Genomic DNA, 12236 nt, shown 5'->3' on the forward strand with positions numbered 1-12236 from the left:
GATTGTGTTAGTTTTTCCACTGAAATTCTCCCAATCTCAGCATCACCAGCGCAAAAGATCATAACAAATTGGATTCAGTGTAACTTGAGATTCAGGGATCTTTTGTGCTGGAAGTGGGTCCCACCCAGAAAACTGGCCAAATCCCAGGGTGAATAATCACCTTGGCAATTTTACACTGGTTGTGCTCATTTATTGACCTTTGAGGAAGCTCCAAAAATGAAATTAAACTGGAACTTTTGGATGTAAGGACAGTGTCAAATACACTTGTACTGATTTTGAATATTTTTTTCTTAAAATGTTACCATGGAAACGAATACTGTTATATTTCAGAAAGCCAGATGGGGGAGGATAGATCTGGAGCCAATCTTTCTGCACTTTTATAAGCATTTATTTACAGACATTACAAACATACACCTCCTCACTCAGCAGCCACAGTTGTGGTTGCTTCCCATTTATCGGAGGCCACCATTTGCATATAATTAAACAAATTAACATGCAATTAACAGATTCCCTTCTCTCTAAATGAAAATTAGACTTGACATGCAAAACCAAAATTTTAAAACAAACTAAATTAAAACTTTCATATTCTGCACGAGGTGTTACTTTGCGACACGCCCCTCCTCTAAGACCCTCAATAACATCTTCGTACATGCATTTCTTTTGTAAAACAATCTGTCAGTAAATAACCTGCACTAATCCATTTAATTTAGAGATTTACTTTTTCTTCAGCTTTTGCTTCAAGCTAGCAAGGTCAATCCGTAATCTTTGCTCACTCACACTTTTCACAGAGTATGCAGTATCCCACAATGAGGGATTATCTCAAATCTCCTCTCCATCTCCTCTTCTCCAAGGAGAAAACCCCAGTTTCTCCAACCCAACCTTGTAACTAAAATCCCCTATCCTCGGAACCATTCTGGTAAATCTCCTCTGCACCCTCTCAAGAATACTCACATCCTTCCTACAGTATGTTGACCAGAATTGGATGCAATACTCTAGTTGTGGCTTAACCAGGGCTTTATAAAGGTTCAGCTTAACATCCCTGCTTTTGTACTCAATGCCTCGATTTATGAAGCCCAAGATCCAATTTGTTTTGCTAACCATTCTCTCAATATGCCCTACCACCTTCAAAGATCGATGCACATGGACCCACAGCTCACTTTGTCCCTGCACACTCTTTAGAACTGTGCCATTAAGCCTGTATTGCTTCTCTCCATCCCTTCTGCCAAAATGCATCATCTCACACTTCTTTGTATTACCGTCACTGAATCGCCCATTATCAACATCCTGGGGGATACCATTGACCAGAAACTGAACTGGATTCACCATATAAATACTGTGGCTACAAGAGCAGGTCAGAGGCTAGGAATCCTGCAATGAGTAACTCACCTCCTGGCTCCCCAAAGCCTGTCCACGATCTACAAGGCACAAGTCAGGAGTGTGATGGAATACTCTCCACTGCCTGGATGAGTGCAGCTCTCACAACACTCAAGAAACTCAACACCATCCAGGACAAAGCAGTCTGCTTGATTGGCTCCCCATCCACAAACATTCACTCCCTCAACCACTGATACACAGTAGCAGCAGTGTGTACCATCTACAAGATGCACTGCAGCAACTCACCAAGCCTCCTTAAACAGCACAAAATCCTGGACCTCCTTCCCTAACAGCACCATGGGTGTACCTACACCACAGGGAGTGCAGCGGTTCAAGAAGGCAGCTCACCACCACCTTCTCAAGGACAATTACAGATGGGCAATAAATGCTGGTATAGCCAGTGATGCTCACATCCCATAAATGAATAATTTAAAAAAATTCCTTCTGCCACTTTTCTGCCCACTCTGCTAGCCTATCCATGTCTGGGTGCAGTCAATTCAGAACATTCTTTCTTCTCCAAGTTCTGTACCATTGACAAATCTTGAAATTTTACTCCTTATTCCAAGATCCAACTCATTTATATATATCAAAAAAGCAGTGATCCTAGCACTGACCCTTGGGGAACACCACTGTCTACCATCTTCCAGTCTGAAAAATAACCATCTGTAATGACCCACTGCTTTCTGTCCTTAAGCCAATTTTTTTATCCAATTGTACACTGACCCTCTTATTCCATGACCCTAAATTTTGTTAACCAGCCTTTTATGTGGTACTTTGTCACTTTATATTTTAATAACACCTTTCTCAAATTTCACTGTGATACACCATAAGAAGTCATCAATTTCCATAATGAAGATGCCTGAAAGTTTTCCTTTATGATACCAATACATCATTGCAGATCTGCTTTTAATTGAACACAACCTATTTTCAGCAAAACAGATCTCACTGAAAAATGCCCACACCCTGGAATATTCATTCAGACTACACAGACACTTGTTGCCGGAGGTCACCGGTAACGGTTATTGGCTTAGTACAAAGAGGAGAAGAGTCAATTCTCTCTTAACTCTAAATTCGCTTTATTCATGTCGTTAGATCATCTACATATAGCTTATATGCCTGGTTAAATATAGACATGCAGTTTACAGCAGGTTATACAGTTTTATACCCAAAAATAGGATCTAAGCGCACACCCACTAGGTTTCTCTGACATTCCCTGAGTGGTCACAAAATATAAAAGCTAATACCCGAAAAGGAGAGCTGGCGCTGGCCAGGGGTTCCGTTCTCTCTCTCTTGCGTCCCTACGTTGCTGACGTAGGTTCTTCCGCTTCTGCGATGGTTGGTCTCTGGAATCTTGCTGCTCCACGCCTGAAATCCTCCCAGTCTTATACTGAATCTTATCTCTCCAAGCTGTGCTGTCTCTCTCCCGTTGGTTTAGGCCTGCTTGCCTAGTCTGTGGCATCTTCTCATTGGCTCTGTTCCAGGACTTAGGCAGCATTATCTCGTTCCTCCTTTCCTAAATAAGGACTTGTGTCTCATCACATTTCCTTTGTCTTCAAGACACTCAGCTACTTTAAAACTGATTCCAACCAGCTCAGGCCAGTGACTGAGCTCAGATTACTTCAGGTCAAAAGTTGCTTTTGCCTGTGTCAGCAGTTCAGCTGCAGCCCCTGGCCAACACACTTGTATCATTTCCATAGTTTTTCTTCTGCATCTGCTGCCACTTTGGACATTTTGTTATTCATTCACAGGACGTGGGCTTCGCTGGCTAGGCCAGCATTTATTGTCCATCCCTAGTTGCCCCTTGAGAAGGTGGTGGTGAGCTGCCTTCTTGAACCGCTGCAGCCCATGTGGTGTAGGTACAGCCACAGTGCTGTTCGGAAGGAGTTCCAGGATTTTGACCCAGTGACAGTGAAGGAACGGCGATATATTTCCAGGTCAGGGTGATGAGTGCTTTGGAGGGGAACTTCCAGGTGGTGGTGTTCCCATCTATCTGCTGCCCTTGTCCTTCCAGGTGGTAATGATCGTGGGTTTGGAAGGTTCTGTCGAAGGAGCCTTGGTAAATTCCTGCAGCGTAGGTGGTACACACTGCTGCTACTGTGCAATGGTGAGGGAGCGAGTGAATATTTAAAGTGGTTGATGTGGTGCCAATCAAGCAGTTTGCTTTGTCCTGAATGGTGTCGAGCTTCTTGAGTGTTGTTGGAGCTGCACTCATCCAGGCAAGTGGGGAGTATTCTATCACACTCCTGACTTGCAGTTTCAGAAACATTTTCTCTGAAAAGTATCACCCTGGAGTAAAGTTGCTTTTATGTCAATTGATTTACATTTACTCAGGAAACTGGCATAGTGTATAAGGAAGGAAGGGAAACAAGCAGTAGTGTCATGGAACATATAGAGATTAAAGAGGAGGAGGTGCTTGCTGCCTTACAGCGAATAAAGGTAGATAAATCCCCTGGGCCTGACATGATATTCCCTCGGACCTTGAGGGAGACTAGTGCAGAAATTGCAGGGGCCCTCGCAGAAATATTTAAAATGTCCTTAGCCACGGGTGAGGTGCCGGAGGATTGGAGGGTAGCTCATGTTGTTCCGTAGTTTAAAAAAGGCTCCAAAGATAAACCAGGTAATTACAGGCCAGTGAGCCTGACGTCAGTAGTAGGTAAATTATTGGAAGGTGTTCTGAGAGATTGGATATATAATTATTTGGACAGCCAAGGGCTGATTAAGGATAGTCAGCATGGCTTTGTGCGTGGTAGGTCGTGTTTAACGAACCTTGTAGAGTTTTTCGAGGAGGTTACCAAGAAAGTAGATGAAGGAAAGGCTGTGGATGTTGTCTACATGGACTTTAGTAAGGCCTTTGACAAGGTCCCACATGGGAGGTTAGTTCAGAAGGTTCAGACACTTGGTATCCATGGAGAGGTTGTAAACTGGATTCAAAATTGGCTGTGTGGGAGAAGACAGAGAGTGGTAGTGGATGATTGCTTCTCAGACTGGAGGTCTGTGACTAGTGGTGTGCCTCAGGGATCTGTGCTGGGACCATTGTTGTTTGTTGTCTATATCAATGATCTGGATGATAATGTGGTGAATTGGATCAGCAAGTTTACTGATGACACTAAGATTGGAGGCGTTGTGGACAGCGAGGAAGGCTTTCAAAGCTTGCAGAGGGATCTGGACCAACTGGAAAAATGGGCCAGAAAATGGCAGATGGAATTTAATGCAGAAAAGTGTGAGGTGTTGCATTTTGGAAGGACAAACCAAGGTAGGACATACACAGTAAATGGTAGGGCACTGAGGAGTGCGGAGGAACAAAGGGATCTGGGAGTTCAGATACATAATTCCCTGAAAGTGGCGTCACAGGTAGACAGGGTTGTAAATAAAGCTTTTGGCATACTGGCCTTCATAAATCAAAGTATTGAGTATAGGAGTTGGGATGTTATGGTGAGGTTGTATAAGACATTGGTGGGGCCAACTTTGGAGTATTGTGTGCAGTTCTGGTCGCCTAACTACAGGAAGGATATCAGTAAGATTGAGAGAGTGCAGAGAAGATTTACTAGGATGTTGCCGGGTCTTAAGGAGTTGAGTTACAGGGAAAGATTAAACAGGTTGGGACTTTATTCCTTGGAGCGTAGAAGGATGAGGTGAGATATGATAGAAGTTTACAAAATTGTGAGGGGTATAGACAGAGTAAATGCGAGTAGGCTCTTTCCACTTAGATTAGGAGGGATAAACACGAGGGGACATGGCTTTAGGGTGAAAGGGGAAAGGTTTAGGAGGAACATTAGGGGGAACTTCTTCACTCAGAGAGTGGAACGAGCTGCCATCTGACGTGGTAAATGCAGGCTCACTCTTAAGTTTTAAGAATAAATTGGATAGATACATGGATGGGAGAGGTCTGGAGGGTCATGGACTGGGTGCAGGTCAATGGGATTAGCGGAATAATATTTCGGCACAGACTAGAAGTGCCGAATGGCCTGTTTTCTGTGCTGTAGTGTTCTATGGTTCTATGGTTCTATTCCATAAATACGTGGTCAAAAGAGCTGCAGGGATTTGTAAGATTACTTTTGCAGCTGTTCGAGAGTCGATTCTAACATCTATATCACCGCGTTCAAAGCCCCTAGCAACCAGCCTTACTTTAGCCTTATACCTCCCATTTATAAAGACTTTGTCAGCATAAATTCACCCACGTAACAAAGCTAGTTGGCCCTTATTTTAGAATAAACTTCAAACTCTTGCCAACTATGTAACTTCCTTTAATAAAAACAGAAAATGCTGGAACAACTCAGCAGGGGAGGCAATGGTGTAATGGTATTGTCGCTGGACCCAGGGGGATCACTTTGGGGACCAGGTTTGAATCCTGCCAAGGCAGAGGGTGGAATTTGAATTCAGTAAAAATCTGGAAACCATTGTCAATTGTGGCAAAAAGCCATCTGGTTCACATATGCCCTTTAGGGAAGGAAATCTGCTGTCTGGACAACATCCAGACCCACAGTAATGTGGTTGGCTCTGCGGTCTAGGCCACAAGTCACTCAGTTGTATCAAAAAAGGAAAGAAACTGGATGGACCAGCCAGCACTGGAAACGACGACGGCAATCTCAGCCCTGCTGACCCTGCAAAGTCCTCCTTACTAACATCTGGGGCTAGTGCCAAAATTGGGAGAGCTGTCTCACAGACTAGACAAGCAACAGCCTGACATAGTCATCCTCATGGAATCATACCTTACAGACAACGCCACAGACACCACCACCATCACCATCCCTGGGTATGTTCTGTCCCACCGGCAAGACAGACCCAGCAGAGGTGGAGGCACAGTGGTATACAGTCGGGAGGGAGTTGCCCTGAGAGTCCTCAACATCCACTCGGGACCCCATGAAGTCTCATGGCATCAGGTCAAAAATGTCCCATCTTCACATTGAGGATACCCTCCATCATTCTGTGTAGCACTAAAACCATGCTAAATGGGATAGATTTTGAACTGATCTAGCAACTCAAGACTGGGCATCCATGAGGCACTGTGGGCCATCAGCAGCAGCAGAATTGTACTCGAACACAATCTGTAACCTCATGGCCTGGCATATCCCCCACTATACCATTACCATCAAGCCAAGGGATCAACCCTGGTTCAATGGAAGGTGCAGGAGGGAATGCCAGGAGCAGCACCAGGCATACCTAAAAATGAGGTGTCAACCTGGTGAAGCTATAACACAGGACTACTTGAGTGCCAATCAGCATAAGCAGCAAGTGATAGTCAGACCTAAGTGATCCCACAACCAATGGTTCAGATCTAAGCTCTGCAATCCTGCCACATCCAGTTGTGAATGGTGGTGGTCAATTAAACATCTCACTGGAGGAGAAGGATCCACAAATATCCCCATCCTCAATGATGGTGGAGCCCAGCACATCAGTGCAAAAGATTAGGCTGAAGCAGTTCACAAAATCACAAAATACACAGTGCAGAAGAGGCCCTTCAGCCCATCGAGTCTGCACCGACACGTGAGAAATACCTGACCTACCTACCTAATCCCATTTACCAGCACTTGGCACTTAGCCTTGAATGTTATGACGTGCCAAGTGCTCATCCAGGTACGTTTTAAAGGATGTGAGGCAACCTGCCTCCACCACCCTCCCAGGCAGTGCATTCCAGACCGTCACCATCCTCTGGGTAAAAAAGTTTTTCCTCACATCCCCCCTAAACCTCCTGCCACTCACCTTGAACTTATGCCCCCTCGTGACTGACCCTTGAACTAAGGGGAACTGCTGCTACCTATCCACCCTGTCCATGGCCCTCATAATCTTGTACACATCGATCAGGTCGCCTCTCAGTCTTCTCTGCTCCAAAGAAAACAACCCAAGTCTATCCAACCTCTCTTCATAACTTAAATGTTTCATCCCAGGCAACATCCTGGTGAATCTCCTCTGCACCCCCTCCACATCCTTCTTATAATGTGGTGAGCAGAACTGCACACAGTACTCCAGCTGTGGCCTCACCAAGGTTCTAATCAACTCCAACATGACTTCCCTACTTTTTTAATCTATGCCTCGATTGATAAAGGCAAGTCACCCATATGCCTTTTTCACCACCCCACCAACATGCCCCTCCGCCTTCAGAGATCTATGGACACACACGCCAAGGTCCCTTTGTTCCTCAGAACTTCCTAGTGTCATGCCCTTCATTGAGTACTTCCTTGTCAAATTACTCCTTCCAAAGTGTATCACCTCACACTTTTCAGGGTTAAATTCCATCTGCCACTCATCTGCCCATTTGACCATCCTGTCTATATCTTCCTGTAGCCCAAGACATTCAACCTCACTGTTAACCACCTGGCCAATCTTTGTGTCATCCGCAAACTTACTAATCATATCCCCCACATAGTCAACTATATAAATGATGAATAATAGGGGACCCAGCACAGATTCCTGTGGTACGCCACTGGACACTGGCTTCCAGTCACTAAAGCATCCTTCTGTCATCAGCCTCTGTCTCCTACAACTAAGCCAATTTCGAATCCACCTTATCAAATTACCCTGTATCCCATGTGCATTTGCCTTCTTTATAAGTCTCCCATGTGGGACCTTGTTAAAGGCTTTGCTGAAATCCATATAAACTACATCAACTACACTACCCTCATCTGCACACCTGGTTACCTCCTCAAAAAATTCAATCAAATTTGTTAGACATGACCTCTCTCTGGCAAAGCCATGCTGACTATCCCTGATCAAACCTTGCTTCTCCAAGTAGAGATAGATTCTCTCCTTCAGAATTTTCTCCAATAGTTTCCCTACCACTGATGTGAGACTCACTGGCCTGTAGTTCACTGGCTTATCTCTACAACCCTTCGTAAATAGCGGAACCACATTCTAAAGTCCTCTGGCACCTCCCCCATGGCCAGAGAGGAATTAAAAATTTTGGGTCAGAGCCCCTGCGATCTCCTCCCTTGCCTCCCTCAGCAGCCTGGCACACAAATCATCCGGACCTGGAGATTTGTCCACTTTTAAGCCTGCCAACACCTCCAATACCTTGTCACTCCCTATATCAATTTGCTCAAGAACCTCGCAGTCTCTCTCCCCAAGTTCGATACCTTCATCAGTTGCTAGAATGTTCAGCCAGAAGTGCTAAGTGGATGATCCATATTGGCCTCCTCTGAATGTCCCCAGCATCACACATGCCAGTCTTCAGTCAATTCAATTCACTCCATGTGATATCAAAAAACAGCTGAAGGCACTGGATACTGCAAAGGCTATGGGCCCAGACAATATTCTGGCAATAGTACAGAAGACATGTGCTCCAGAACTTACCATGCCCCTAGCCAAGCTGTTCCAGTACAGCTACAACACAGGCATCTACCCGGCTATGTGGAAAATTGCCCAGGTATGACCTGTCCACAAAAAGCAGGACAAATCCAATCCGGCCAATTACCACCCCATCAGTCTACTCTCCATCATCAGTAAAGTAATGGACGGAGCCATTAACAGTGCTATCAAGTGGCACTTGCTTAGCAATAACCTGCTCACTGATGCCAAGTTTGGGTTCCACCAGGGCCACTCAGCTCCTGACCTCATTCCAGCCTTGGTTCAAACATGGACTAAAGAGCTGAACTCTCGAGGTAAGGTGAGAGCGACTGCCCTTCACATCAAGGCAGCATTTGACCGAGTGTGGCATCAAGGAGCCCTAGCAAAACTGGAGTCAATGGGAATCAGGGGGGAAACTCTCCACTGGTTGGAGTCATACCTAGCACAAAGGAAGATGGTTGTGCTTGTTGGAGGTCAGTCATCTAAGCTCCAGGACATCACTGCAGGAGTTCCCCAGGGTAGTGTCCTCGGCCCAACCATCTTCAGCTGCTTCATCAATGACCTTCCTTCCATCAAAGGGTCAAAAGTGGAGATGTTCGCTGATGATTGCACAATGTTCAGCACCATTCACGACTCCTCAGTTACTGAAGCAGTCCATGTCCAAACGCAGCAAGACCTGGACAATATCCACGCTTCGGCTGACAAGTGGTAAGTAACATTCACGCCACACAAGTGTCAGGAAATGACCATCTCCAACAAGAGAGAATCCAACCATCGCCCCTTGACATTCTATGGCATTAACATCACTGAATCCCCCACTATCAACATCCTGGGGGTTACCATTGACCATAAACTGAACTGGTCAAGTTCAGTTAGCCATATAAATACTGTAGCTACAAGAGCAGGTCAGAGGCTAGGAATCCTACGATGAGTAACCCACCTCCTGACTCCCCAAAGCTTGTCCACCATCTACAAGGCACAAGTCAGGAGTTTGATGGAATAATCCCCACTTGCCTGGGTGAGTGCAGCTCCCACAACACTGAAGAAGCTGGACACCATCCAAGACAGAACAGCCTGCTTGATTGGCACCAGATCTACAAACGTTCACTCCCTCCACCACTGATGCACAGCAGCAGCTGTGTGTACCATCTACAAGATACACTGCAGGAACTCACCAAGGCTCCTTAGACAGCACCTTCCAAACCCATCTAGAAGGACAAGGGCAGCAGATAGATGGGAACACCACCACCTGGATGTTCCCCTCCAAGTCACTCACCATCCTCACTTGGAAATATATCGCTGTTCCTTCACTGTCACTGAGTCAAAATCCTGGAAATCCACCCCTAACAGCACTGTGGGTGTACCTGCACCACATGGACTGCAGCGGCTTAAGAAGGCAGCTCACCACCACCTTCTCAAGGATGACTAGGGATGGGCAATAAATGCTGGCCCAGCCAGAGCAGTTCACATCCTGTGAATGAATAAAAAAAAAGTCTGGCAGCATCTGTGGAGAGTGAAAAACAGAGTTAATGTTTCGAGTCCATATGACCCTTTTTATTACAGATTTCCAGCATCCTCAGTATTTTACTTTTATCTTAATTTAACTCCCTTTGTTTTGCTTCCCTTATTAGTTTCTCCTCAAGTCTATCAGCAGCCGCCAAAAGTTCATGATCATGAGGGCTTCTCTTTCTAGAATGGTAGCATGGCAGTAATGTTACTGGGCTAGTAGACCAGAATCCCAGGCTAATATTCCAGAAATGTGAGTTCTCATTGAAATGTATAAAATTCTGACAGGGATGGACAGACTGGATGCAGGGATGCTGTTTCCTTTGGCTGGGGGGGTCGAGAACAAGGGGTCACAGCCTCAGGATATGGGGTAGACCATTTAGGACTGAGATGAGGAGAAACCTCTTCACTCAGAGGGTGGTGAACCTGTGGAATTCTCTACCACAGAGGCTGAGGAGACCAAGTCACTGAATATTTTTAAGAAGGAAATAGATTTCTAGTCTCTAGAGGTGTCAATGGGTATGGGGAGAGAGCGGGAGTATGGTGTTGGGATCGAGGATCAGCCATGATCATATTGAATAGCAGAGTAGGCTCAAAGGGCCGAATGACCTACTCTTGTTTCTCTTTCTCTATATTTCAAAACGCACTGTGGCAGCTGTGGAAGTTTACATTCAATTTATTAATAAACCTGGAATTAAAAAGTTTCTAATAAAACTACAAGTTTGTCACAAAAACCATCTGTTGTAGTGTGGCCAAGTCGCCTATTTGTAATAGAGTTGATCTGCAGACAACTTTCTAAGTGGAAACATCAGGTTTATTTACAATACAGGCAGCAGCAACTACACGCGTGCTTTTAACTCCATCTCTGTCTCTACACTGACTGTGGAGGTCCCCCGGGCTTCCAACACATTGGTTTACACAGATCATGTAATCTTACATCACAGGACTATTCTCAAAGGTACAGTCCAACATTTAACAAAACCATAATTACTACGTTCCTCCCCCTTTAACTTTGCTGTACATATTGTATTTACAAGTATATTAATCTCATGACATAATATTTACACAGGTCATGAAAGTTCAGTTTTTCAGGTGGTTTCCTGATTTGTGTGGAACGTCGCAGCTCCACGACATCAGATTCTTTTTCGGGAACCACATTCTCTGGAATCGCATGAACATCAGGTACCTCAGTGGGAACTCGCAGTTCAGTGTCTTCCACTCTGATAGAGACATCAGACATGTTAGTCCTTGGCTGAGCAACTTCAACAGGAAACACTGGTTCAGTAATGGTTACAGGTGGAACCATGTCTTGTTGTAGTATCTCTTTCTCTTAAATGGTCCACATGCTTACGGGTGATCCAGCCTTTGACTTCCAAGTGGTATGATAATGGTCCGGTCACTGAAATTACCTTACCCGGTAGCCACTTCAGTCCTCCACCTAATATTCCTCACAAAACTGCTTCTCCAATAGTAAATTGCCTCTCATGACTATGCAAGTCATGAGCAGCTTTTTGGTTTCCTTGACTGTTCTCCACCTTCCCCTCCAAATTTGGAAATATTAGGCTCAGTCTTGTCCTAAGATAGCATCTCATCGACAATTCTGCAGGTGTTGCCCCTGTCGTCGTGTGGGGGGGTCATTCTGTAATGATTGTCATTTGTCATGCCTGACAAATCTGTTAGAATTCTTTGAGGAGGTAACGAGTAGGTTAGACAAAGGAGAGTCAATGGATGTTATCTACTTGGACTTCCAGAAGGCCTTTGACAAGGTGCCGTACAGGAGGCTGCTCAGTAAGATAAGAGCCCATGGTGTTAGAGGCAAGGTTCTAGCATGGATAGAAGATTGGCTGTCTGGCAGGAGGCAGAGAGTGGGGATAAGGGGGTCCTTCTCAGGATGGCGGCCGGTGACTAGTGGAGTTCCGCAAGGGTCAGTGTTGGGACCACAACTTTTCACTTTATACATTAATGATCTAGATGAAGGAACTGAGGGCATTCTGGCTGAGTTTGCAGATGATACAAAGATAGGTGGAGGGACAGGTAGTAGTGAGGAGGCGGGGAGGCTGCAGAAGGATTTGGAC

The 12236-nt window shown here is 45.3% G+C and overlaps 1 protein-coding gene across 1 annotated transcript in view; it reads right to left on the minus strand.

Moving 5' to 3' along the window:
* The window catches only part of LOC144694058 (mannan-binding lectin serine protease 1-like), an 86390-nt gene that overhangs the window by 37741 nt on the left and 36413 nt on the right, over positions 1-12236 (minus strand). The window lies entirely within an intron of this gene.

Source organism: Cetorhinus maximus, chromosome 19, assembly GCF_964194155.1.
Source record: "Cetorhinus maximus chromosome 19, sCetMax3.hap1.1, whole genome shotgun sequence".
Lineage (NCBI taxonomy): Eukaryota > Metazoa > Chordata > Chondrichthyes > Lamniformes > Cetorhinidae > Cetorhinus > Cetorhinus maximus.